The sequence below is a fragment of the Rhinolophus sinicus genome, linkage group LG07 (genome assembly GCF_036562045.2).
Source record: "Rhinolophus sinicus isolate RSC01 linkage group LG07, ASM3656204v1, whole genome shotgun sequence".
In the NCBI taxonomy this organism is placed as follows: Eukaryota; Metazoa; Chordata; class Mammalia; order Chiroptera; family Rhinolophidae; genus Rhinolophus; species Rhinolophus sinicus.
In genome coordinates, this window is record NC_133757.1 from 93,809,116 (window position 1) to 93,835,088 (window position 25,973).

At 36.5% G+C, this 25,973-nt stretch overlaps 1 pseudogene; it reads right to left on the reverse strand.

The window, feature by feature from the left end:
* Window positions 1-1,257: 1,257 nt before the first annotated feature.
* On the reverse strand, window positions 1,258-24,980 carry LOC109448104 (mitochondrial inner membrane protein OXA1L; annotated as a pseudogene).
* Between the last annotated feature and the right edge of the window lie 993 nt (window positions 24,981-25,973).

Consider the following 25,973-nt stretch of genomic DNA (forward strand, 5'->3'; position numbering starts at 1 on the left):
GAAATGCAAACTAAGCATCTTGAGTCTATCAGTTTGGGTCTGTGATATTAGCACAAGTTATAAGATAAAAATAACTGCATTGCTATGTTTATTTTCATTATAATTTTTGTCTCTGCTTAATATTAAGATTGTTAATTATGGAGACAAAATAAAAGATTGAATCAAACAATCATTCTATTACTAAATTTTAACTGTTTTAGCTAAGTACGATGTTTATTGATGAAACAAATTGGGAGTTAGCTATCATCGTTAGAAATTTTTTCCAAGTTTGTACGTTTTATAACTTGGGATTCTTTCTCTTTTACTTAAATATAGTTGAAATGTCTCTTTTCAGAATAAGCTTATTCGGCCCTCCCTAAAAATCACATGTATACAGTAATAGCAATAAAAAGAAATTGGAGACGTTTAAATGTATTATGAGTAAAACACTATTATGACAAAATCTATTCATTAACTAGAAGGAAAAAGTTGAAGCTATGGAATCAAATTAATAGTGCTAAAGCGATGTTGAGTTAATGATTTTTTTCTCTTTAACTTCAGTCTATAGAACCAAATTCGGTAGTTATTGAAGATCAGTGGAAGTACCAGTATGGGAGGGGTGATTAAGCAACTAAGATGAGAACAGAGAAAAAGGCATAAGTTATCCTGAGGTCTGTAACTGGGTCACAGCAGTGTCTGCTTTTGAACACTACGACCCTGGGAACTATGGGAGTGATAGTTTAACTTCCTTCATTTGAGATCGAAACAAACCATTAACTACTATATCAAATTCTCACAAATAGCCAAGATAATGATGAACTTGGTTTTGGGAAGACTTAGTAAATTTTAATTAACCAACTTCGATTTCATGACCGAATGACAAATTGAATAAATGAAGAAAAATAGTTGAAAGTCTCATTACTTAATAACAGTTTTGCTTTTAAAGAAGAAACTGATTTTCTTTAAATTGATATTTTACAGTAATGTATCAACTCAGTTCATATATATATATATATATATATATATATATATATATATATATATATAAAATTTATTTTTATAGTACAGAAGTTTACTAATTCTGTGGACGGGAAGATACTTGACCCCCAGTACTGTTTTATACTTAGGTGGGAGAGTCTGTAGTGGAATCCACTTCTAAAACAAACATCTCCATGCCGCCCAGTTTCTAGGTCTGGGGCAAGGACCCAGTGCGCCAAATCTTGTTCTAAGGCTGAGTCTCTGAAGAGAGTTCCTGCCAGTCTGAGCAGGCAACAGAATTTAGCCACGCGTGTCATGCCAGGGCCGCTTAGACTTTGGTTTGTTGCTGCGGCTGTTGGAGGTGTTGGGAGGGGCACTTCCGTCATAAGGGACCCCTGGCTGCTAGCTCCAAGTGGCTCTGCGTGCGCCGTTCACCCTGTGGTAGCTGATGGGTGATTTCAGCATTCTGCCAGCCTTTCTGTGGGGGTAATTTGTTGGAGTCCTGCACGACATGCTGGGGCATTTTAAGTCCAGTGCGTATAGCCGGAATCCAGAGGCAAGCCACCCGGCCCAGGGAGGACGCATTGGAGGACAGCCAAGACATGTGCGCTGCCGAGGGGAAATGGGCAGTTATGGGCAAGCCTGCCAGGGGCATCGGTCTCATCACGTTTCCCATCCACCGAAGGTCAGAACTTCGCACACCAGGCTCAGCACCTAGCTCATGGACACCCCGCATTGTAGCGGTGACCGGTGGTGACATGTAGGTGAGGACAGATAGTGTGACATCCGGCAACCACCAGAGGCCACTCTCTGTAGGCTGGGCACAGGAAGCTTGGCCATTTCTCTCACAGCAAGGAAGGAGATGAACATGGGGGCCTGGCCTGAGTCAGAAGGAGAATGAGAGACCTAAGGAGTTTAATAGCATGCTTTTGCTGATAAAACGTCATGTCCGAGGAGGCCCTGTAAAACTCAGCATGGTCTTTGCTAACCTGGCCTTTCTAATTCGAGTGGGAAACTTCTAGATCGCTGGCAAATGGCTGTGGATCTTGGCTGCTTCTCGTTGGCCCTTCACGGTGAGAGGAAATGCCAGGCAGTGGGCAAGACCTGTACATGAAGCCATGGCTTCCCACCGAGGTAAGTGTAGGTTCACATGCATGAATTCTAGTGACCCCAGCCCCATTTCAGCGAAGCTCTAAGGTGTCCAGCAGCCACCTCAGTTACTGCTGTGGGTGAGGGAGTTGCAGGAATGACAGGAGGGGCCTGAATCTGGGCGTCTGCAAATGAGATGGCAGAGATACTGAGGCCGTGGGGACTAGGGGCCCCCAGCACCGCTGGCTGGGAACAAGAGCGCTGCAGTAGGTAGTGTCCGGTGGCCACTGCGTGGGCCCTGACAAGCTGTGGGACTGACCCTGGGGCCACGGCAGGTGCGGAAACTCCTGGCCTCAGCACGTCAGCACACCTGTCATTTTGCCGGAAAGAGCTCAACTCTGTTACTATTTAAGTTAGGAACCCCTAAAAATTGACTTATATCTTCTATCATCTCTACGTTAGAAATAGGAACCCTTATTTAATTTTCAGTTTATATCAGTGGGGAGTGAAAAGACTGATAAAACTTCAAAACTAACATTGAAGTTTTAAAACCCTTAAAGAACAACAAATATGAAGTAAAAAAAAAAAAAAAAAAAACCTTAAATGTCGACTTGGTTCAAGATTTTGTAGAAACTATTTCAATGCTCTAGCTTCACATAAGATCAACAATTGTATTCTCAGTGTCCCCCCAAAAAGTTTCCTTTTACTTCTTCTTTGAAACTCGAAAGATATTTAAAAGAATTTTGGGGGTCCCAATTAATTTTTAATCCTGCTACCAGTATGATGTAACACAACTGCCGGGGGTCTCTTAATAATTGTGTAACTTTGTCTTTGAAATCCATTGAAATTACTGAATTGGACAACAGGCATAATCTGTTTATTGCCATTTTTATGTGACCGAATTTCACATGATTAGATTGTTTCCAATAATGAGTACCAAGCATAAACCAAATGGTTAGTTGATTATTACATATTTGTTGGGTGCCTATGCATTATTATTCACTGTGCTATGTTCTGGGTACACAACCTTGGGCTAGATACATATGATGCCTGCCCGTATGCTGTCCATGTTAGCTGAGATGACAAACAATTATAGCTAGGCACTATTGCAGAAGGGTGCTTATGAGTACTTAGCAGGAGCACATAAGTTGTATTAGTGGGGAGGCCATGGGGAGGTATAGAGATAGCTTTCTGGTGGAAGTAATAAGTAAACCGAGACCTAGAGCAAAAGTAGGGAGTTATCCAATACAGTAGAGGCAACAGCATCATTGAGATTTGAGAGAAAGAGTGAAGACTAATTCAGGAATTCAAAGAAAATTTATCCCTTAGGGCCTTGGTTTGAGGACAAGAGATTCAAACTGAGACTGGAAAGGAAGGTGATGAAGAGCCTGGTGACAATTCTAAGAAATGAGACTTCATACCAACACCAAAGGGATATGAAGATTCAAAGCAGGGGACAAACATGATCATGGTTACATTATGTAAATGGAGAAATTAAAATGGTAATTTTGTGTTTTTGCTGAAGCATTGAGACTATAAGTGCCAAATACTGTGAGGGGTAAACTGCCTGAGGACGTCTTCAAAGGGGGCTCAGATGAGAGATTTTGTGACCATCAGCTTCCAGACTATAAAAGAAGGTGGACACACAGATGCCAAAGTGAGAGGTTGGAGACATGGTTTATGTGGAAAGAATCAGTGCTGTGAGATGTGTCACCTCTCCCTTTGAGAGGGAGGTGGCGTTCCATGGGGATCTTTCAGATAGCTTAATATTTGTCCCCACAGCTTGGGGCCTGAGAAAGATAAATGATGAGATTCTGGCTGCAGCAGCCTGTAACAGCAGTATGAGCTGTGATGTCACCTATGCAAGGTGACATAAAATTAAGCATTACATGCACAATCAGCCGTAAACCCATTTACAGCCCTAGAAATGTAGATGTAAACACACAAACATGAAATGGACATGTGAAAGCCAACGTATGTTCAATGCCAGTCAAGACAGAGCTTTTGTGTCCCTTTACTTCTGTCTTTTCATCTACTCCCACCATGGAGATGTCAAAAACCACACAGCTGCCAGGCAGGAAATCTAGTCAAGTCCTGGTCCCACTGCAGGCATCCCACATGCAGAAGGTCAGGATGAGAAGAGTGGGGACATCTTTAAATTTCAGAGCTTTTATTATTTCCCTGGGATTGATGTATTAATTACTAACTCTCTGGGGCTCTGAATTGACAGAGGACCGGGGAAGGAGATCTCATTCCACAGAGCTTGTAGGTTTTTAGGAATAATAGGGGAACGATAAAGTTGCTTTATCCCGAGTGTACTGTACTTGAAGCAAACTGGTTCCAGTTAGAAGGATGTCTCTGCTTGCCATGTGAGAATGATTTTAGCATCTCCTAGTTTGATGCTCTGTGAGTTATGTTTATACATGTTATGGATTGTTATATCTTCCTGGAGAATTGACGTCATTCTCAGTTTGTAATGCCCCTATTTATCCCTGATAATTTTCTTGTTCTGTAGCCCAATTTGTCTGAAATGAACATACCTGCATCCACTTTGTTTTGATAAGTGTTTGCGTGGTATATCTTTTTTCCATTCCTTCGCTTTTAACCTACTTCAGTTTTCCTATTTAAAGTGGGTTTCTTATAGACAGCATGTAATTGGTTCGTGTTTTCTATCACCTCATAATTTCTGACTTACAATTGGTGTTTTTAGACTATTCACATTTAAATTGATTATTGATATCACTGGATTACTATCTACCATGTTTGTAATACTTTTCTATTTGTTGCACTTGTAATTTTTTCTTTAGTCACCTCTTTTTTCCTCTTTCTCTGGTTTTAATTGAGCATTGTATATGATTCCATTTTATCTCATGTTAGCATATCAATTATATTATCTCTTTAATTTTTTTTTAGTGGTTACCTTGGACTACCTGCAAGCCTCAACACTTTAAAATTTAAATAAATTCTTAGCTTCACATTTTTCTTCTTAACCAAGTACTATGAATTTCTCCTAAAAACTCACATAATATCTTCTTCTCTTTATTAATGTTCAGAGAAGATACCTCACACACCCCTCCTCCTTATACTCAGTATAAATATTTGACATAGAATTTGCTTATTTATCAAGCTTACTAAATGTAGAGTACTTTTATTTCTATTTTACTCTCATACTAGTAAGGGTAAAGCTTTTCTTGCTTTTTGTTTTTGTTTTTGTTGTTGGTTTATGTCAGAAACCAGCCTATTAGACTCTCATTTTGAGACGCCTTTGGGCATTTCTCTGAAGCTTTAAATTTAGTCAACTTGAGCACATGTTTTATATCTCTGCACCCCTACTTTTGCTTAAATCTTGGAGTATTTTGTTGACAATAGCTCCTAGATACATGTATAAAGATGCGTTTGCCTTTCATCTACCAATTTAATGAGGGGAGTTATTCTGTTGGTCCTAATGCAGAGACTAGAGGTAGCAGCAGCAATTCTCTGTGGGCTGAGATTCTGGTCTGTTGGCCGCAGACCTCCTCTCAAATGCAGATCTACTCTTGGGGTACTGATAAATCCACAGAACTCGACATGCTTCTTTCCTTCTTTTGAAATGTTGACAAGATCTATATATAATAGATGAAATATATGATAGATGAAACAGATATTTCTTTTTATCAACATCTTGTTTGAGCTTCAGACTGGCTATGGAAGATCTAAAATTTTGTTTTTGACAACCAACCGCAAATGATGATACATACAGGCTTTGAGGATATTTATTTTCCTCATCTTATTTTTTTCTCTCTAGAGGCCATTTTGTATATTTTTTCAGCTGTTCTTTTTTGGGGGTGGTGGTGGTCTATTCGTTACTTATGAGCTAAGCTGATTTAAGACAATAGAATTCACATCTTCTGAATATTTCAATGTGGCAATACATCTCTTCTCTTTGGAGTTAGGCTGCCACTTCTGTGTGACTCCAATGCCTTATTGGTAAAATGGGCATAAAAATGACACTGACACCCACCTCATGATGATGACATAATCATGTTGATTAAGATGGGTCTGGGAAAGTTAAGCGGAAGAAGAAAATGTTTACAAGTCTTAGCATAACCCTTTCCTATGTTTCTTTACCCTGGATTTTATTTGCACTCAAAATACTAATCTTAGTACTAAGATGTAAGATTCTACAGAATGATTTAAAGGGTCAGTTTTAAATACACACACACACACACACACACACACACGCATGCACACACGCACGCACACACAAACAAGCGTTTGATTAGAATGAGAGTACTTTAATCATTTCATCCCTAACTTGATCTTATTTCTTACTTCACCAGAGAATCACCACTGACTTACTTTATTGCATCTGACACTTTTTTGGACGTCAGACTAACCTGTCCATTTTCTCAAAGTGAGAAATAGGATGATATGATAATCCCTTTAAAATCTTTCAGCCACTTCCTAGGGATTAAGTCTAAAGCTTCTCCATGTAAGTGCCCTAGAAATTGGCCTCTACCTCACTTTCTAGTTTAATTTTCTCTTACTCTGTCCCTTGCAATCTAAGCTGTTTGTTACTCTTTGAATATACAAGATTTTTCACATCTTTGCCTTTATGGCTTTGTTCAAGCTATTTCCTTTGATGAGAACGCCCTGCTCTATATTCTTTCTCTTCTCAATTAACTCCTTCTGTCTCCAAGCTTGCTCTCTTGAATCTGTTCTTCACATGACAACCAGACTGATCTTTGGAAAATGCAAAAATCCTTTAAATAGCTGCTAGTTGCTCTAAGGAGTAGAATGCAATCTCAATATTGTTTATAATATGTTCTTCAGTTTTCTGGACTCATCTTTTTTTTAGCCTGCCTCACACTGTGTGGAGTCACTCTAGCCCTTTTAGATGCTGTTTCCTCCACTTTGCAGATGGCCTCCCAGTTTCCCCCTCAAATCCTGGACATGGGAAAATGTCTAATCATCCCTCAGGTTTAGGATTGTCAATAAAAATACAGGACACCCACCTAAATTTAAATTTCATAAAAACAGGAAATAATTTCTTGTACAGTATGTTCTGAATAGTGCATGGGGACATACTTATACTAAACACACTCTTCTTTATCTGAAATATAGATTTAAATGGTCATTTTGTATTTTTACTTGCTGAATCTAGCAACCCTTCTCAGGTTACAACTAAGCCTTCTCTTACAACCAAATAATGAGTTCCCTTAACATTTTGGATATCGTGGCTCTAACCATAGTATATTGACATCATTGTTTATCTGTTTTCTTCTTCTATTAGATAGTTTTCTCTTTGGTGACAAGGGCTATATATTTATCTCTGTATTATCGGCAGCCATTACTAGAGAGAGCATAATGCCTGTAGCATAGAAACCATTGAACAAAGATTGCGTAGTAAATGGAGAGATGGATGGATGGACAAATGAATGACTTTCTCATCAAATACCCCTTTTCTAGAACTTTCCCTGATATCCTCCAGAGCAATATTATTTTAATTATCTCTGTATATTGGTAACACTTTTTACATCTTTCTTTCATAGCTCTTATTGCATATACTCTATGCTTAACACTTATACCTGTTTGTTTATATGTCTGTATATCTTTTTTTTTTTTTTTTTTTCATTTCATGGTTGTACTTTCTGCCTTCTGGTAGATGCTAAACCATGGTTGTGACTTAAAGAAGGGACATGTAGTCACTCTTTGGAGAGGAAGTGTTTAACTGAATATAAATATAATAGCCAATTATTGACAAGGAATGTGCTTTTAAGTAATGTTAATAGGAAAATGGTACCCACTGGAATACCTCTTGGTTAATATATATATATAGTTTAGGGTGTACAAAGCAACATGATAGTTACATATTTATACCCCTCGCAAAGTGATAACCCTCCCATGTTACCCCTCTGACATCGTTTATAGCTGTTACAATACTATTGACTATACTCCCTATGCTGTACTTTACATTCCATGACTCTGTATACATATACACATACAGGGGGTGCCAAAGAATGTATACACATTTTAAGAAAAGCAAAACTGTATTAAAATTGTAGTTTTCAGTATACGTATACCGATAACAAAAGATGAATACAAGTCATGTTTATACATTTTTGGCACCCCCAGTATGTATAGTTTTAGATGACATTCAATACTATTCTACTCAGCCTCAGGGGTACAGTGCAGTGGTCAGTCATCTACACAGTCTATGAGGCGATCCCCCTGATAAGCCCAGTGCTCACCTGGTACCCTACATAATCTTTACAACATTATTGATTATATTCCCCATACTGTATCTCATATCCCTGTGGCTATATTGTGACTACCAATTTGTGCTTCCTAATCCCTTCACCTTCTCCCCCAACCCCCCCACCCCCCATCTAGCAACAATCAGGGTTTTTCTCTATATCTCTGAGTCAATTTCTGTTTTGTTTGCTTGGTTATTCTATTCTTTAGATACCACATCTTTTTCAGACAGATATAAACAAAAGATTAGTTAGACAAAAGTGCCCAAGACAATAACATAAGCTAGTATTACATACAAGTAGTGTGTTATTTGATTTAAATGTATAATCTTAATTAAGTTTCATAATTGCCTTATGAAGTAAGCACTAGTCTCTCCATAGCTACATATTCAAGATGTGAAAATTAGGCTTAGGAATGTCCCCAAGGTCTTATATGTAGTAAATAGTGGAAAACATCTGTTTCCTGTTAAATAAGCCCGTACTGTTTAAAAGATCCTGCACCATATAATATGAGACATGGTTGAAGGAAAAAGGCTTATTAACACGAAGAGGAAAAAAAAGATGTATAAATGTGTTCAGGTATTTGGAGTATCAGATTTTTGTATGTTTCCAGACAGCAGAGTTAATACCAATGGGAAGCATGTGGCCAGATAAGAGTGGACATTTTCTAACACCTATGGTTATTAAGTGTAAATAATTTATGTAGAATTGGAAAAATTGGATTTGGAATGTAATTGGTTTCCGACTCTTCTACAAAGAGTAGTATCCACATTTCTAGAAGATTTAGAAAGCAATATATTAAAGGTGAGTTACAGAGGGGATTCAGTAGGTAGTTTACATTAATAAATTACATAGTACAGATTTAGAGATTAAAAAAAATATACATTGGACATTTGCTACTTTAAAGATGTTGGATTTAATGGTTTTATAGGTAAAGAGTTTCCTGGCTGAAACTTCAGAGATTTTTGTAAATATCTGTAGAACTGGCAGTAGCTAGGAAGAGATGACATGTTACAGGTATAAACGTTTTTAATCTCCGAGGAAAGAATTTAAATACCTGCGTTGGACATTTTGTTTCACTGTTTATGGTAATCATCTAAAAGGATCCTTTAGCAATACAAAGTAAGCTTCCTACTGTTCTCTGAGAGCATTTTGAAATAATTGTTAACTTTAATGAAGAGCTCGTAGACTGAGAAAGGCAGTGTACATTTAGGATTCTACATAGTCGTGTGTTGTTGAGACAGAACTCTGTCTCCACTGGCTTTTCTGCTTATGAGGGAGAAGAATGTTTCTTTTCTCCATGTGGATTTAAATTGTACTTTTTTCTCTGTAGAGTTGCTTGCCCTGTTTGTTTTTGTTTGAAGATCCATTGACAGGAGATAGGAAGTGGTGTTCTAGAAGGGTGAAGGATGGAATTGTACTAGATTGAGGGAATTGAAGTTCAATTTATACTGTGCCAAGAATGACCCGAACTGTCATTCTACATAGGTCAATATCCAAGGTGTTGTGGGGTATACTGGTGTTGGAGTGTTTGTTCTGATATGATTATGCTTTTGGAGCTACTAGATAAGAGTCTATGCACGTGTCTTGATTTCCTTGAGTGGACTCTGAATTCCCACTGTCCATGATCCCATGTTGAGAGAAATCCAGGGCTAAGGCTGGGGCCGCTCTTTGGTCTCAGTTATTGAGACCTGATTCTGATGGTTAACTTTTTTTCTAGGGCACTCTCATTGGCTAGATTAAGATATTCCCTGTCACAAAGAGCTAGGATAGAGACTGAAGAGGAAGATAGTTCTGTATATATCCAAGTATAGAGGCATCTTCTCCAGGAATATGGGCTAGATCCTTTGAGCCCACAAAGTACCCATGTATGCTGTAACTTAAAAGATACTGTGTTATCATTCTCTCATGTAAATGGATGCACGATTTAAAAAATATCAAAAGGTACACACTCCTTTGTGTTGGGAGAATTAACAGGAAGGCCAGTGCCATGTCGGGATATAATGATAAAAGGCAGGCAATAACAACTCTCCCTTATAAGCCTTCCCCTCATCATCCTGGGACAGTGTGCCATTAGCCAATGACCCTAGGATCATGGGCAGTTTGAGAACTGCCACAGGTCATTCTAAGAAGGAAGAGCACAGAGAACAGCAGTGAGTATCCAAAAGAAGCCACAGTCAAGATACAGACTGATGCAGAAAAACCCATGAGGGGCCACCATGTCTGGTGACTCATTAGGAAATACTAGGGGTCCATGAAAATGCTGCCATGAAAGTATTCCGTTCAGCTAGCCTGCTGCTAAGAGTGTAGTTGACTGGAAGCCCAGCTGCTGCCCCTCTAGGTCCCACAAACCACTTAGCTTGTGCCAAAGTCACGTTTCTCCCAGGATGTTGTCAGCTATTGTCTAAGCACCATACGGTCTAGTGCCAGCCTATTCCTGGGATGCATGGCTCCTCTAATGGAGGATTTCCAAGGATAATGTAGGTCAAACAACACAAAGGCCAAGATTAAGTCCAATATGAAGAAAAGAAAGAGAATGAAGTATCATTGCATGCATTCCTGACTCATACTACTCTCTGAGCTGTTTCTTCCTATCAGTGAAAGGAAAAAAAAAAAGTTAAGTAATTACCATTGGTATAAGAGACATTACATTAGATTAACACAGTATGAAAATTAATCATTCAAGTGTTTAAATACTTGCTGATATCAAGCAATGGGAAAAATAAATATATACGTTTAGAAATAGCAAACATAATTTCTAGGTATAAATGGATTACCCCATACAAAAGTAATGATGTTTAACCAGATCTTGCTTTTTAAATAATGTTCCCCCCGATAGTAGAGATGGACTTATACAATCTATTAACACTTTTTCCCAAATTCACTTTTCCATCAAGAGCCATGTATTGAATATTAGGTCGTCAAAATGAAGTAGACAATGTTTGATTTTGAAAGTGTTGTTAATTGACTCCTACAGAGATTTAGCTAAGGCAATGCAAAAATCAGTTGAAAAAGTAGTCACTAAAGCACTGAATGGAAAGGAAAATGTCAATTTTATTTGATTTTAATTGTTTGACTCAATTTAGTGATTTAAAACTAAACAACAAACAAGAACCAATTGCTAACTCCATCTCCATTTTCTAAAGAGTGGAAGGGGAAGCCCTCTCTTTGTTTCAAATAACTAGTATGTCCAGTTGTTTCACATTACAATTCGTGTTTGTTTCCTCTAATAGAACAATGGCGTACAACTCGGTGCCTAATTTACAGGGTTATAATAAAGAAAAAAAATGAGGCATTATATTTAACACACTAACAGATGCCTGGCATATAATAAGGACTCAATTTAATGGTTGCTCTTAAGTCACTGGGAGTAAAACAACATGGATATCATTAATAAACATTAGTTGAAGGAGAAAATTAACAAGGTTGATGTCTATGGAAAAAACATAAAGGTGGCACAAAATGAAAAGGTATAGAAGATAAGAAATCTTTAAAAAATTGCAAATGAAAGACAAAGGCACATACAATCAAATAAATCATAAGAAGACCTTCAAGAAGAATGCATGTTTTGTGAAGAAATATGGACAGTTTCTTAAATATATGTGAATTGAGAAGACAGGAAGGGAAGATTATAAGCCCCTTGAGAGACATTGAAATGAATTCAATGACAGGAGAGGCAAATGCAGCAAGAAAAACGAATGACTTATTGGTTTTAGTGCTCATCGGGGAAAGCTTGAAGTTGTACTAGAAAGTGAAAAGTTTCCCAGAGGGAGATGGCAAACTCCTAAAACCAAAGAACTGGAAAATCATTTACATAGGTAACATCTCATTATAATGAAACCTACAGTACCTTTAAATTGTTTTATTGGGGGGAAATTTTGTTGAAATGATTTCAGGTGTGAAAACCCCTACAAATGGATAGATTTGGGCATAATAGTCAGTGGATATCTGCTTTATGCTCATAGAAGTGCATCACAACATTATTTATAATGGAGATATACAGGGAGTTCTGTAAAAGCAGAAAAAGAGGAGAACGGTTAAATACATTATAAAATTTCTATGGTGAAATATTTTACCAGAAATAATGCTTATAAAAGTCAGTAATAATGTCCGTAAATGCATATGATATATTAAATAAAAATGCATATACAGAATGATTGTGATTATGAAAGATAAAATAACCAAAGGAAAAAAGACTAAGCAGAGTCTTAACAAAATATTTAAAAAAAATTGTCTCTGTGCATTGAGGCTAGAGATTATTTTTATATTTTTATACTTTTCTGGGTTTTCTAAAATTAATGTACTTTTTATATGCAGGTATATGTGAATATGAGTCTATGTTTTATAAATAAGTACATGTATGAAGTTTTAAAAATCAACTAGCTCTATAAGGCTTATCATTAAAAACAGCATTCGCTTTATTCCACCTTTTTTGCTCTCTCAAGACATCCACTTTCAAACTTTCTGACTGTTTCTTCTGATATTTACCTCATATTCCTAAATAACTGCCATTCATTTTTAAGTGATTATTGATTTATTCAGGTGGGAAATATATTTGCTTTTCTCAGTCCATGCCCCCAACACCCACACAAATATTTTCTTCCTTTATCCTCCCACTACATGTATCTCTCTCTCACACACACACACACACACACACACACACACACACACACATGTATGTATATATATGTATTGTATATGTACAAATATATGTTTAAATGAATATTTTATTTTTATTCATGGTGAAGTCATATACATAGTGTACTATGATTGTTTTATTGTCTTGTACAAGCTCTTGTTTTCCTGTGGTTTAACAATTGTTTCTTCTTGTTGTTGTTTTCATAGGACCTATTCCCAGTCTGTCAGATATAAAGCACCTCTCAATGTATTTAAATAAATCAAGTGACATCTTAGTTCAACTTCCCTAGAAATAGAACTTGAGAAAGGGATTGGGATGCATTTACTTTATTGAGTAAGCATACTCAGGAGAAAAGGAGTGAGAGAAGCGCTCGTCTGGGACGGGAAATAAGTGAGGATATATAATCTTTCAACTGGGATTTAGCTTTCGTGCGGTCCCATGGGGAGAGCCAGGGCAGAGTTAGCTCTGAACAGTTACTGGCACGGTGGAGTAGAGGATGGGGGGTTTATGACCTCCACAGTGTGGTGGCTACCTCTTAGCCAAGGACGATTCTGCAGATGAGGGATAGATGGGTGCCCTAAGCCTCCATTAGCTGGAGGATGGGTGCGTTGGTCCAATAAAGTGGATTGGGGCAGGGTACAACATGCAATATTGGTAACTTCTCAGTTCCTCCCTTTTCCCTCCCTCCTTCCTTCTCTTTCATCTGCCTTTTAGTTGTGGGGACATGTTTCCTGGGTGCCCAAATATAAGGATCTGTAGGTTTATCTCTTGGATGGCAATGTTCTGTAGAGAGTAATCTAGTCTTGCCTGAGGCATTTATGCCTTATTTTTCCCATTCTTGCCATCACTAAGGGCGTTAGTCTGCTTGATCATATTTGGTAGCACATAGGCCGTCGTGTATATTTTATGTTTGTTCCACGCTTTTGCAGCTGTGCTTGTGACCTTGAGCCCAGTCCTCTCAGGTGGCAAAGAGGGAATGGAACCAAATTGTTTTTTAAGTAGAATTTGAATAAATGCTTCTGTTTTTAGTTGTTCCCCTACATCTCTGCCTTCAAAAGTAAACTGGTGTCCCCAACCATTCCAGGTTTCTGTGACACAAAATATTTGGTCTTTTTTCCCCCCTTCCTGCTGATTGCTGGCTTAGCTTTTCTCTTTCCCTGATCTGCTTAGTAAGTTGTAATGTGTCCTTCTGCTTTCTAGCTCTAAAAATTCCCTTGACATCATATCTACTGCCATTCCTTTCCAATTGTCTTTGTCTTTTGGGATTTATTCCTTTTCTCCCCTATTACTCTCATTATAATCAATTGTAAGAGATAAATTCATATTCAATCACCATGTTAAACTAAAAGACACTATGGTTTTTAAGGAAATAAATTTTTAATGTGCGTGATTTTCACCTGTGTTTTCAGAAATTGTAAGACCAATTAGTAGTTATATTTTAATTGTGCTATGAACATCCTTCAGATTATCTTTGTTAAGCAAAGTAAAAACACCATGCAGTAAAATAAAAATGGTAACATAAGATTCTTTAGTACAGAGAGTCCATGGACATGAATAATATTTGAATTTATGGGGACAATATCTATCACCTGTTGTGCTGGTTTTTTTGTAATTGTGTATAGATGGTACATGGACCTTGTGTGATATCCTGGTTAATATTGTGTCTTCAGAAGTAATGTTCTTCATATGGGTCCAGGATGTGACTTTGGATTCTCAAAATTCTCAGTGTATAAAATTTTGTCATATGCAAGTGAAGACTACACTTCTTTCTCTAGTCCCTATATAAGTATGCAGTCGTTTGCTCCCAGATAAACTTTTCTGGACTCTATCTTCATGGTACTATATGCCCATAATAAAAAAGAAAACTCTGCCTCTAGAGAATTACTCAGCCAAGGAAAATCCATTTTTATGAGGAAGCATAGTTTCCCTTGCGAGAAATCTCGATTGGGTTTGAATCTAAAAACAGAGTTCTTGCTGGAGTATTGGTAAGGGCCTATCACAATTGTCCTGTATTATTATAATTAGACACTGACACAAGTGAAATTGATTACTAATTTACTAAAGTAAAAATTAAAACATTGTTTATAAGGTGCTTCACATTTTTTACAGTGTTATCCCATGCGTGGCTAATTTTATTGTTATTATGGTATGAAAATTATTAACACATGGGGTTATTTATATGCAACAGATAAAGTAACTGTTGAGTGAGTTGCCAAATGTACCACAGCTATTTAAGTAGCAGATCAAAGTGTCGAATGACGTCCTGTGAACTGATCCCTGTATTTTTTTAACTTCACAGCTTAGGCTCTTTTTTATAGTCCCTGTATCTCACATGATTTGTTCTAAAATTGTCTTACAAGGTTTTTTTGTTTGTTTTTGTAATATTGTTTGTAACTGCTGTAAAGATACTTTCAAGTTATCTTATTTTCTTGACAAATAATCAACTCTATTATCATTCATTAAATCTATACTTTCTTCTAGTTAGTAGTTGTTAACAGTTATACTCCTGTTTACTATTTATGTTTCCATATACTCTGAACTTTCACCTTCTTGGCTTTTTTTTTTTTTTTTTTTTTTTTTTTTTGGTGTATACATTTACCTCTGTGATATTCATTCTTGGTTTTGTACTACTTCTCCTTCTACCATTTCAATTTACCTTTCCCTTAATACCTCACTACCTCCCAGCCTCTCTCAGCTGAGGAAATCTAGTAGAAGCCATTCCTAGGGAAGCTGGAAAGTCCGTTTTACCAAGGTAGTAGTCTGGGTACTGGTGAGAGAGACCAAATCAAAGGAATCATAACTTGAGCACATGAGATATACTTCCCTAGTGGAGGGATTGTCTGCCTTAGAAATAAGGCTCACACACAGTCCTACCTTACAACAATACGGTCGCTAAGAATCATGGAGGGTCAGCAGCATGGCTCCAAGTTGCTGTCGAATAGGTTTGGGGGTGGTTTACTTGCATATTTCAGAAAAAAGATTTTCCAGTACCTATAGCACCAAAATTATTCCGTATATAGTTCCAAATGGGCTGGAGAGAGATATTTTGGTCTGTGAGGGATTGCAAATTGATGATGATCCTGTAAGGTTATAATGGACCTGAAAAATCCTACCCCCTAGTGATGTCATAGCCATCTTACTGTCAAAGCGGTGTGTTACTTACGTGTATGGGCTGATGCTGGAGTAAACTAACCCACTGCTCTGCCAGTCTTATACAAGCATGGCACCTACGGTTACAGTAATAGGCTGTACCATCTGGGTTGGTGTAAGTGCACTCTATGATGTTCATACAATGAGGAAATTGCCTAACAACACATTTCTCAGAATGTGTCCCTGGTAAGTGGCACATGACTGTAGTTCACTGTACAATTTCCAGCAATATAAAGAAATCATTCAATTCTGAAATATTTATTTTGTGGTGCTCAAAAATAGGTTTTTAAAGTGAAGTAGAGAATAGAGTCACCTGTGAATATAGTATTTTCAACAGTGTTGAGAAAAAGGATTGAGAAACAGCATCAAGCAATTCATGTTGTTGCCCTCTAAAATGATGTTTCCCAGAATGGAGAGGTTCAGCTGCTTGATTCTTAGGGAGTCTACCCTAATTGTATGTGCATCCCACCATGCAATCTGTGCTCCAAAAGCCCCAGCTGAAACTAGGGAAGGTTTCGGCCAGGGCAAGGATCGTAGCCCTCCAATTGCTAGTAGCTGCCTTAGGGCTGATGGGGAGAGTGAGTTTTTGGCTGGCAAAATGTTCCAGGAGCCCAGATATGGAGAAGTGATTCAACTTATTGCCAAGTGACGGTGCTACGAGGATGTGTTCTTTACCTAAGTGGTTGTTGTGGAGAGAATACGGCATGTAGAATTGGAATGGGACAAAGTCAAAAGTGAACCCAGAAACACTGAGAAGATAGATGCACAGGGCCCCAAGAGTTATGGAAAATCAGGTAAAATTAGGATTGGCTGCCATGGAGAAGGTGTGTAAATGGAGGTGAGGTGAGATGGAAGAGGTCTGTGTAAAACAGAGGGCTCTTTACCTTGGCATCCTAGAGCCACACTGTGCCTACAAGGGAGTTCCTCTGGAGTCAGTGAGGATTTCCAAGGACCCCCACAATTGTGTCTTCTGGTTGAAAGATAATAAAGGACAGATAACTGTGTGTATACTTGGGAAGGGTGGTGGCTCCTGGTATATTTGCTACCATTTAGGTTTTTGCCCCCTTATATTTATCTAGGTTGATGGAGTGAAAGTCATAAAACTAAGTAATGAAAATCAAATAGAATGTATTTCCAGTGTTTTTATTATGGATAGTCAATGTCAACCTTGCGGTTGGTGTTTCTTATGAACCAAAACAAACTGTAAGCATTTAATATTTTTTTATGTCTTACTTTTTAAAATCTTTTATTTGCCTTGTGCTAAGTAAAATAAATGTCTGATAAATACTTGTTTTTGTTAAAGAATTAAGACTTTAGTATTTCCTTGAGGGGATAAATACTTTAATGAGCTAATTTTGAATGGGAAAATATCCATACATTTAATTTTTTTGTTTTATTGTTTTTGTGGGTTTAAATTGAACATCTAAAATTAGCCTCAGGCTAATTGTGGATGTTTCCCCATTATTTTATATTGCCTTACTAAGAGTGAGTAAAATAGCATTTACCCTCTTTGTTTCCTAGTTTCCTCAGGTGTAAAATGAGAAGATTTGAGGACATGATAGCTAACCCATTTTCCATTCTATGTACGTTGTGTTTGTGCTCTACCTAATGCATAGATAATTTCTTTATTCCAGAAGTACTCTCCTCTCTTGGAGTGGAATTGTTTCACATTTATATATTCTTTGTCCCCATACATTAGATATTTATGAGCTTGAAGAGTCTGTGATATGCACATGATATCACGACTATACTTCCTTTTGGTCTCTGATGCACTAATTTCAAAGTGTTTACCATCTTCCTTGCTTTTTTTCTGTTTAGCACTTATGGCCCTCATGATCAGGGTAAAGTGACTCTCTTCATCTGTCAGTGGCTTCTATAGAGCTCTCAGGACAGATTTTCCATTTTTACAATTTTCTTCCCCTGCCTCCACTTCCCAACCCCCCAATTTCATTTGTACAATTTGCCTCCTTAATGCAAGGACTGAAATAATACTCTTTGTATTTTCTGTTGATTTTTATAGAGGTCCGGCACACTATGCCTGATGGACTTTTAATATCACTTACTAACTCCTGTGGAATTACTTGCGTCTGTTTCTTGGAAATGTGAACACTTATTTACCCAAGTGATGTGATCCTTTTCTTTGTGTTTTTGCTTTTCTCCTTCCAGTACACAAGGCAACTTGTCTTTGACACAGTAATTCTGTTTCTCATTTTTTATCATTTGCTGAGTGCTTGAGAAAGAAGTCTGGGTGAAATTGAGAAGTGATGGCTAGTTGGTTTGTTTGTTTCTTGACATTCTCCCCTTCTTTTGCATTCGTTAGCACAGACCCTTGTTAGAATGAATTTATGTGCAAGCTTGCTCTGTGAGTATTGTTTTTACAAAGTCAGATATCTGTTCTCTGAGAGTACACAGAAATACAGCCCAACTCTATTTCTTTAACATGCTGGAGCTGAGAAAATAGGCAATAATTGTGCACTAACCAGCTTCTATCAGGTTTTACTATAAATACTTAATGAACTTACAGAAGTACTACCTGAAAGATGGCCGTTTTGATTTGTATAGGTTCTGTTATAACACCTATAAAGAACAGAAAGGAGAATGGAAATTCTCTGCTTCTGAGAATTCTATATTCAAATCTATCATTAAAATATTTGTCATCAGGAGGCTAGCATCTCTTCTTTTAAACAATATGTTAGCTTAATTTTATGACTTTTTAAAAAATATTTAGATTCATGATATATGGATTTCCATTTGTATTTTTGCCATGAATTCCACAAATCTCACAGTGGAGACATGGCGCCGTGAATAACCTCAAAATATTCCCCAGCAACTAACTGATTCCGTCTTTCTGTCACATTTCAAATTCTCTTGGGATAGAACTTAATTTATCTAACTTGACTGAGGTGTTTATGATTGAATGTTTCACAGGTATGTCATTCTCAAGTTTAAAGTTGAATCCTTCACCTTCCACACTTAACGTGCTACTTTTATATTTCATTCACTCAATGCATTTTTTATTGGAAACTCATTCTGAGCCAGGCAGTTTGCTAGTCACTAGGGACAAAATGATGAGTGAAACCATACACAGTCCTTGTTCCGCTGTGGTGGAAAAGAAGATTCCATGTTTAGATGGAGACCACAGTCGTCTATTTTATTACCAATTCCGGATCTAAAATTTATTGATGATTAGACATCTTTCACCTTACCTATAGCCAATGAGTTATCAAGCCTGGTTGTTTTTACTTGTTAATTTTTTTTTTTTTCTTTCTATTCTGTCACCTTTTACTTATTCCTACTGCCACTGTCTTAATTCCTTCTTAATGATCATCTCTCACTTTGACTCTTGCTTGAGCTTTTATCTGCTGTTTCTGTCTTCAGTATTGTTTTTCTCAAATACAAATGTAAACCAAAACTCTGTCACTTCACTTATTTACTTGATTATAATTCACCAATTCTTGCATGCTGGCTCCTGTTTCCTTCCTGCCCTCATATACCCATCCCCTCCCAAGACAAACACTGACTCCTTATGGAATAAAGTTTAAGTTACTATGGGAGAATATGCCCTCCATGAACAGCGTCCCACTTACCTTCTTCACATATTTGTCTCCACTCTCTCAATTAGAATATTAAATTTCAATAGCACCAGTATCTTGGTCTGCAACTTTGCTCCAGATATTTTCTCTGCCTAGAACCCTCTTTCTCATCAAAATTAGACTTCTTCCAATCTCACCTACCTGTCATCCCAAACATACACGTAAGTGTGTAGGTTGCTTTTCAATATTCTTTTATTGCAATCGCTCATGCATATGACTATCAGAGCATTTACTTAAAGTGGTAAAATAACACACACACACACACACACACACACACACACTTCTGCACTTCTGAATATATTAATTCCACCAGGTTTTAACTACTCAAGGGAAAAACAAGCAATTTTTATCACAAAGCAGCTCATCAATAAATATATTAACTAAACATTGAAAATGCTTTGTAACTTGTGGTTTCTTTGATTTGACCTATCAAAGTACCCTTCCTTCTTTCCTTCCTTCCTTCCTTCTTTCCTTCCTTCCTTCCTTCCTTCCTTCCTTCCTTCCTTCCTTCCTTCCTTCCTTCCTTCCTTCCTTTCTAGATTGATCTTTTTATCCTTGTTCATCTTGTAGCCCCTGTTGCAAACTTTTCCAGAGGAAACACTTATTTCTCTAAGATAAATCCTAAAGTAAATAGTGTTGCTTTGAATTCAGGCAGAATTAAAAAAAGGTCAGAGATTTTCACCTAGGTCCTTGCACTTACACTGAATGAACTGAATGAAGCTATTTATCCCTGACATACCGTGATATAAAAACTCTCCATCTTCAAATGCCTAAGCTTGCAAATAGGAATTTTTATTTTAAGTACCTAAAGGTGACCTGTATTCTAAGGAAGTTTATACCATTACAAGAATAAAAGAATAGCCTAGTCAATAGTCTCTAGTTATGTAGATGATGACTAAGTGGAATTCCAAATTTACTGACCTCCCCCTCCACCGCCCCATGGTGTACACCTTCTTCCAGGAAACTGGCTATATCGGCAGGCTGTAGGAATGATTACTGGAATATCTAAGATCCCAAAATCCATTAGATGAGTTTTAAGTGTTATTTGTATGAATTAAGTAAATAACAGTATGACTTTTCTATTCAATTTGGCCATTTTAATCCAAGTGGATAGACACAAATTTTGATATGTGTTTTCACTGCCTTTCAGTTTAGAATTCTTTGTAATTCTCCTTTTTTCCCCCTTTGATCAATAGACTATTTAGAAGTGTGTTATTTATTTTTCAAATACTTGACTATTATCTAGATATGTTTCTGGTATTAATTTCTAATTTAATTCTCTTGTGTTAAGAGAACATGCATGATCTGAATCATTATAATTTTATCAGGATTTATTTTCTGGCCCAGAATGTGGTCTAGAATAGAATGTGTTAGATACTAGGAATACAAAAACAAATGGCATGGAAATTATTAAGCAATTCATGTTTTATGTTTCATAGACATGTTTACAAATTATAATACAATGTTATAAATACAAAAAGATATATGGACAGGATTTTATGGAAGATTAGCCAAGGAACAAATTATGATTTAGAGAGAATCATCATTTTGTTGGCACTTAGTAGAGGACAGGGCACAGGCAAGCTGCGTTATATTTATAATAACCTTGGGAGTTAGTTATTGTTCCTCTTATATTACATATGAGGAAAGATTTAGGAATTAGTGGAGTCAGGTCATGGGATCGGGATAATTTTAAGAGTTTGACAATGAGAAGGTATCATTAAATTTGGTCCAATAGAATAAAAAAAAGTACATCCTCAAAGACTTATCCAGCAATTTGAAGACTTCACCTTAATTTAAAATTTGTGTAGATTAAAAGTTTAATTAAATTTTATTGTATTCTATCATTAGACTGAGTCTCGTTGGACCCAGAACTCCCTTGTTGAATGCTGATACACTTAATCTAAATGATAGACAACCTGTCCAGCCTATAAGGACTGTATTCGTGAAAGTCTGCCATCTAAATCTTGAAGTGTGGAACAATTCACAGAAGCAGATGCCTGTATGTAACTGCTATCTCCGTAACCAGGAGCATGTAGACAAAGAGCCAGAGATCTCTGGATAATAATATCATTTTGTCTCTATTGAGCACATATCTCTGAGAAACTAAAGTGATTTACAAGAATTATCGCGTGTAATATGCTTACAAACCAAGTAGATGGCAGCTGATGTTGCTTTTTTTGTTTAATATAATTCTTCAGGTGCAACCTGGGAAATTTGATTAGATAGCCAAAATAACATCCTAATCTGGAAAAAAACAAACAGAAAACAACACTCTTTCCAACTTTTGACAGCATTGTTAATATTCAGAAAACAATTCAATAAGTCCTAAAGTTTTCAGTGTCTGCCAGATAAAGGAGCTAGCAGTATCTACAAGTGTCCGTGATTAGGTACATTTTTAAGATTTTATAGATTCTCTGTTAAAGCCAACAAATATACTGAAGAAATCTATATGAAAGGAAAAAGAAAAAAAATCAAAGCATAGTATCTTTTGCATAGAAGTTTTGGTCTGATTGGTAAGATGAAAGTTAAAAGAGAAACTTACTAAGGATATCGCAAACACATTCTCATATACCATATGCCATATACCATAGAGCTCTATCTTTAACTCCTCTTTAACTCTCTCTCCCCCATTCCTATCCCTATCCCTTTTGTATGTCTGTCTACCTATTGATAGAAAATAAAATATCAGAACAAAAATAGCATGACACAGACAAAAAAAGTTATCTCTCAGGAATGAATAGAACACTACAAGCAGATAATTTTAAGGGAAGGTTGACTGTAAACATAGTTTCCAATTAAACTCTAAGTAAAATTCAAATGCCTTACATGGGCCTTCAAAGCTGTACATGGATTACCTTGATTACCTATCTGATCTCATCCGCTGGAGATCCATTTCATATTTGGCCTGTCCTCAAACTTCTGACTCATTGGCCATCATCCTCAGTTTCAGCAGATGACCTTGCATATTATTTCACTAAAAAAACAGAAGCAATAAGGGGAGCATTTCCATGAGCTGCTGCTATCATTTTTACAGATGTAATCTCATCTGTTGTCATATCCTCTGGATCCTCTGTCTTAGCATGGATGAACTGTCTGTCCTATCACCTAAGCCACCCTCCCCCATGTCCCTAGTGTACTAAATCCTGTCCCCTCTAGTCTACTGGAGGCTATACTCCAGAAATGCCCCCTCTCCTGATGCAACCTTCTTACAAACTGCTAAAGTGAATGGTAATACTCTGCAGTATGATTGAATCATTCTACCTTTACTAGTTAATTTAAATTAGAGGTAGTGGTATTATCTTTTAAAATGTCACAGTTAACATGTAAGTAAACAAAATAATTTATTTGCTAAAATACCTTTAATATAATTTAAAAAATTAAAACAAATTTGCTTCATTCCTCTTTTTTTTCAAATTAGAAAGGGAGACAAATATAATTCAGCCTGTTTCCAGATGAGATATAAAATGACATGGAAAGTATGTTCAGAATGAAAATCTGTTTCTGATGGCAGTAGCCATGGGGGGAAGGGCAGAGGGGTAAATGAGGTCAAGACCATTTGTGAGATTCAAATCAGTGCAGGTAAATTAAAAATTTGATCTGAACATCTGATATTGATGGACAGCATTTGAGATAGCTCTTGATCTCAGGCCATCACATACAGCAAATTTAGCTGAGGCCAAAGTTTAACTTCTTGATTAAGAAAGGGGCAGATATTGCTGCCATCAAATCTATTAAAGAATATTAAAAGTTAGCAAAGTTTAAAGACATGTTAGTTATAAGGGTAATATATAGAAACATACACAGAAATACTATAATTCAAAATGTCGTTACTCTGGCTCAGGATCTTGATATAGGATATAGGCCACACTTAGTGACAAATTTGATACAGTGAAAGTTAAAAGATACCTGTAAACAAATGAGGTCAAAAGAAGATAGTATCTTTCTAGAAATTGAGTGTATAGAGAGTGTGACTTCTCTATAAATCTATAAAAGTTTTCATCTTTGTTCTCTCTTGCCCTCTCTCTACCCCCCTCTCTCTACCCATGTCTTTCTCTGTTTCTCTGTCTCTCCATATACAGAGGGTCCAAAAAAATGTATACACATTTTAAGAAAGGAAAAAACTGCATTCAAATTGTAATACTCAATATATACCGGTAACAAAAGATGAATACAAGTCACATTTGACTTCTGCAATTACAAGAGGTGCTCAAAGTGGTTACCAATCAGCAGAATTTTAACACAGCTTTTTTTTTTCTTTCTTAAAATATGTATACATTTTTTTTGGCACCCGCTGTACATATTACATATATATGTGCAGATCTATAGTTAATCAAAAGTTACTCCTATATTTTTACTTGAATATCTCTATTAGTCATCAGCCAAATTTTATATGCTGTTTGAAATACAGATCTATTTTCTACGTAGTTCTTATTTAATAATATGTACCTCTAGCTTAGTTTAAATATCACCGTAATTATTAAGCCAATTGGAAACTATATATTCTGTGAATAACTATAACATTTGAATCAGTTGTTTTGACTGTAACAGAAACTCATTTTGAAGGTGGTTAAGCAGTAAAGTTATTGTCTGACTGATTATATGAAGTATAGAGGCAGGATGTTTCCAGGGTTAGTTAATTCAGAATCTCAGCATCATGAAGGATCCAAAATCTTTCAATGTTTCCACCTAGACAACCCCAGTAAGTTGGTGTTGTCTCCTCTCAGATTGCAAGAAGACTATAGAAGCTCAAGTGTCATATAGAGACAAAACAATATCAAGAAAATTATGTATATTTGGGTGCGTTTTTATTTGGGTTCTATTTTATTAGAAAATAAAACCTTTCCTTGACACTTTTCAGGTTTTAGGCCAGAATGAAGTCTAATGTCTATACCCAATCAAACTTCTGTGAGGAAAATGACACCAGTGAATAGCATAAATCTATATTGATTCACCACCTGGAATTAGAGTTGGGTCCCATCCCCTGGACAGTCATTCATGTAAAATATGATTAAATGAACAAGACTTTGCCAAGAAGGAAGAAGCATGTGTGTGTGTATGTTTTGTGCAAGTTTTGAGAATTTGTTAATTATATGCTATAGTACTTTATCTCTACTGCTTATAAATCTTACTTTTCTCTACCTTGTGTTCTGTGAATTATCTTCCCTATACACTTCTATTTACTTGATGGTATGTGTGAATTCTGGCCCATCTTTTTATCTCCCCAAATGCCTAGCTCAGTGACTAGCACATAGTAGGTTTTAAGATGAAACACTTACCTGTAGGACCAACAAAACCAATCACTAGTGTCACTGGCATGTAGGGTAATTCTATTTAAAACATCTATTATTTCATTTTTAAGTAAAAATTACAGATTTTAGCTGAGGTAAATTGCAATGTTTGAGAGTTTAGACCTCACTAAAAGAGACAATATTTTTAAATAAAGTAAGGAGATGGTAAAAAGGTCACCATTTTGTTATAAAAAAACAAACAACAAAAAACAAAACAAAACAAAACAAAACAAAAAAACCCAAAAGACAAACCAACACCAACAAAAAACCTTGAAGTGGGTGGATAGAAGACATTATCATCGCCACCTTGTGGTAATAATGTCTAATTGCAGGAAAACACCGGTAAGGTAATTCTCAATGACTGACTCAATAACTTAAAGGAGTAGAGGCGATTTGAACTATAAGGACAAAATGGATTTTAAAATAGATTTGGATAAGAGGGGTAAAAAAAGCTAACAACAGTTAATGCATACCTTTAAAGCTCACTTATAAAGAAAAACTGTGGAAACTAATTTGAATATGTTACTCTAATAATCTGCATGGGCGCACATGCACACCATGAGTAAATGGTATTATCTTCAATTTACAGATAAGGAAACTGAGGCTTAGTAAGGTTAAATAGGATCACACAACTAGTTAATGGAACAGCGGAGACTCCCAGCTCGGTAGATTTGGCTTTAAGGGGTCAGGATGTTTAAAAGATATTCAATGATCAGTATTTTTTTTGTTGTTGTTTGTTTGTTTTCATTTTCTTAACTCCTCATGATAGCAAATGGAATGATCCATATGTCTTATATATCTATTTTTAAACTAAATGAATAAAATATAGCAGCTGTATGAAATAAAAGACAACTTTTTCCTAGTCTTTAGAAAAAAAAGAAATAGTTTAAAAAATTTTAAATAGCCAATTATTTATCAACCACCATTTATTCCTATGTACATCTTAATATTGTGATGGCAGAAAATTATGTTGGCAGAAAATTATGTTAGCTATGCATGGTCAACAAAAGTAGGGATTATA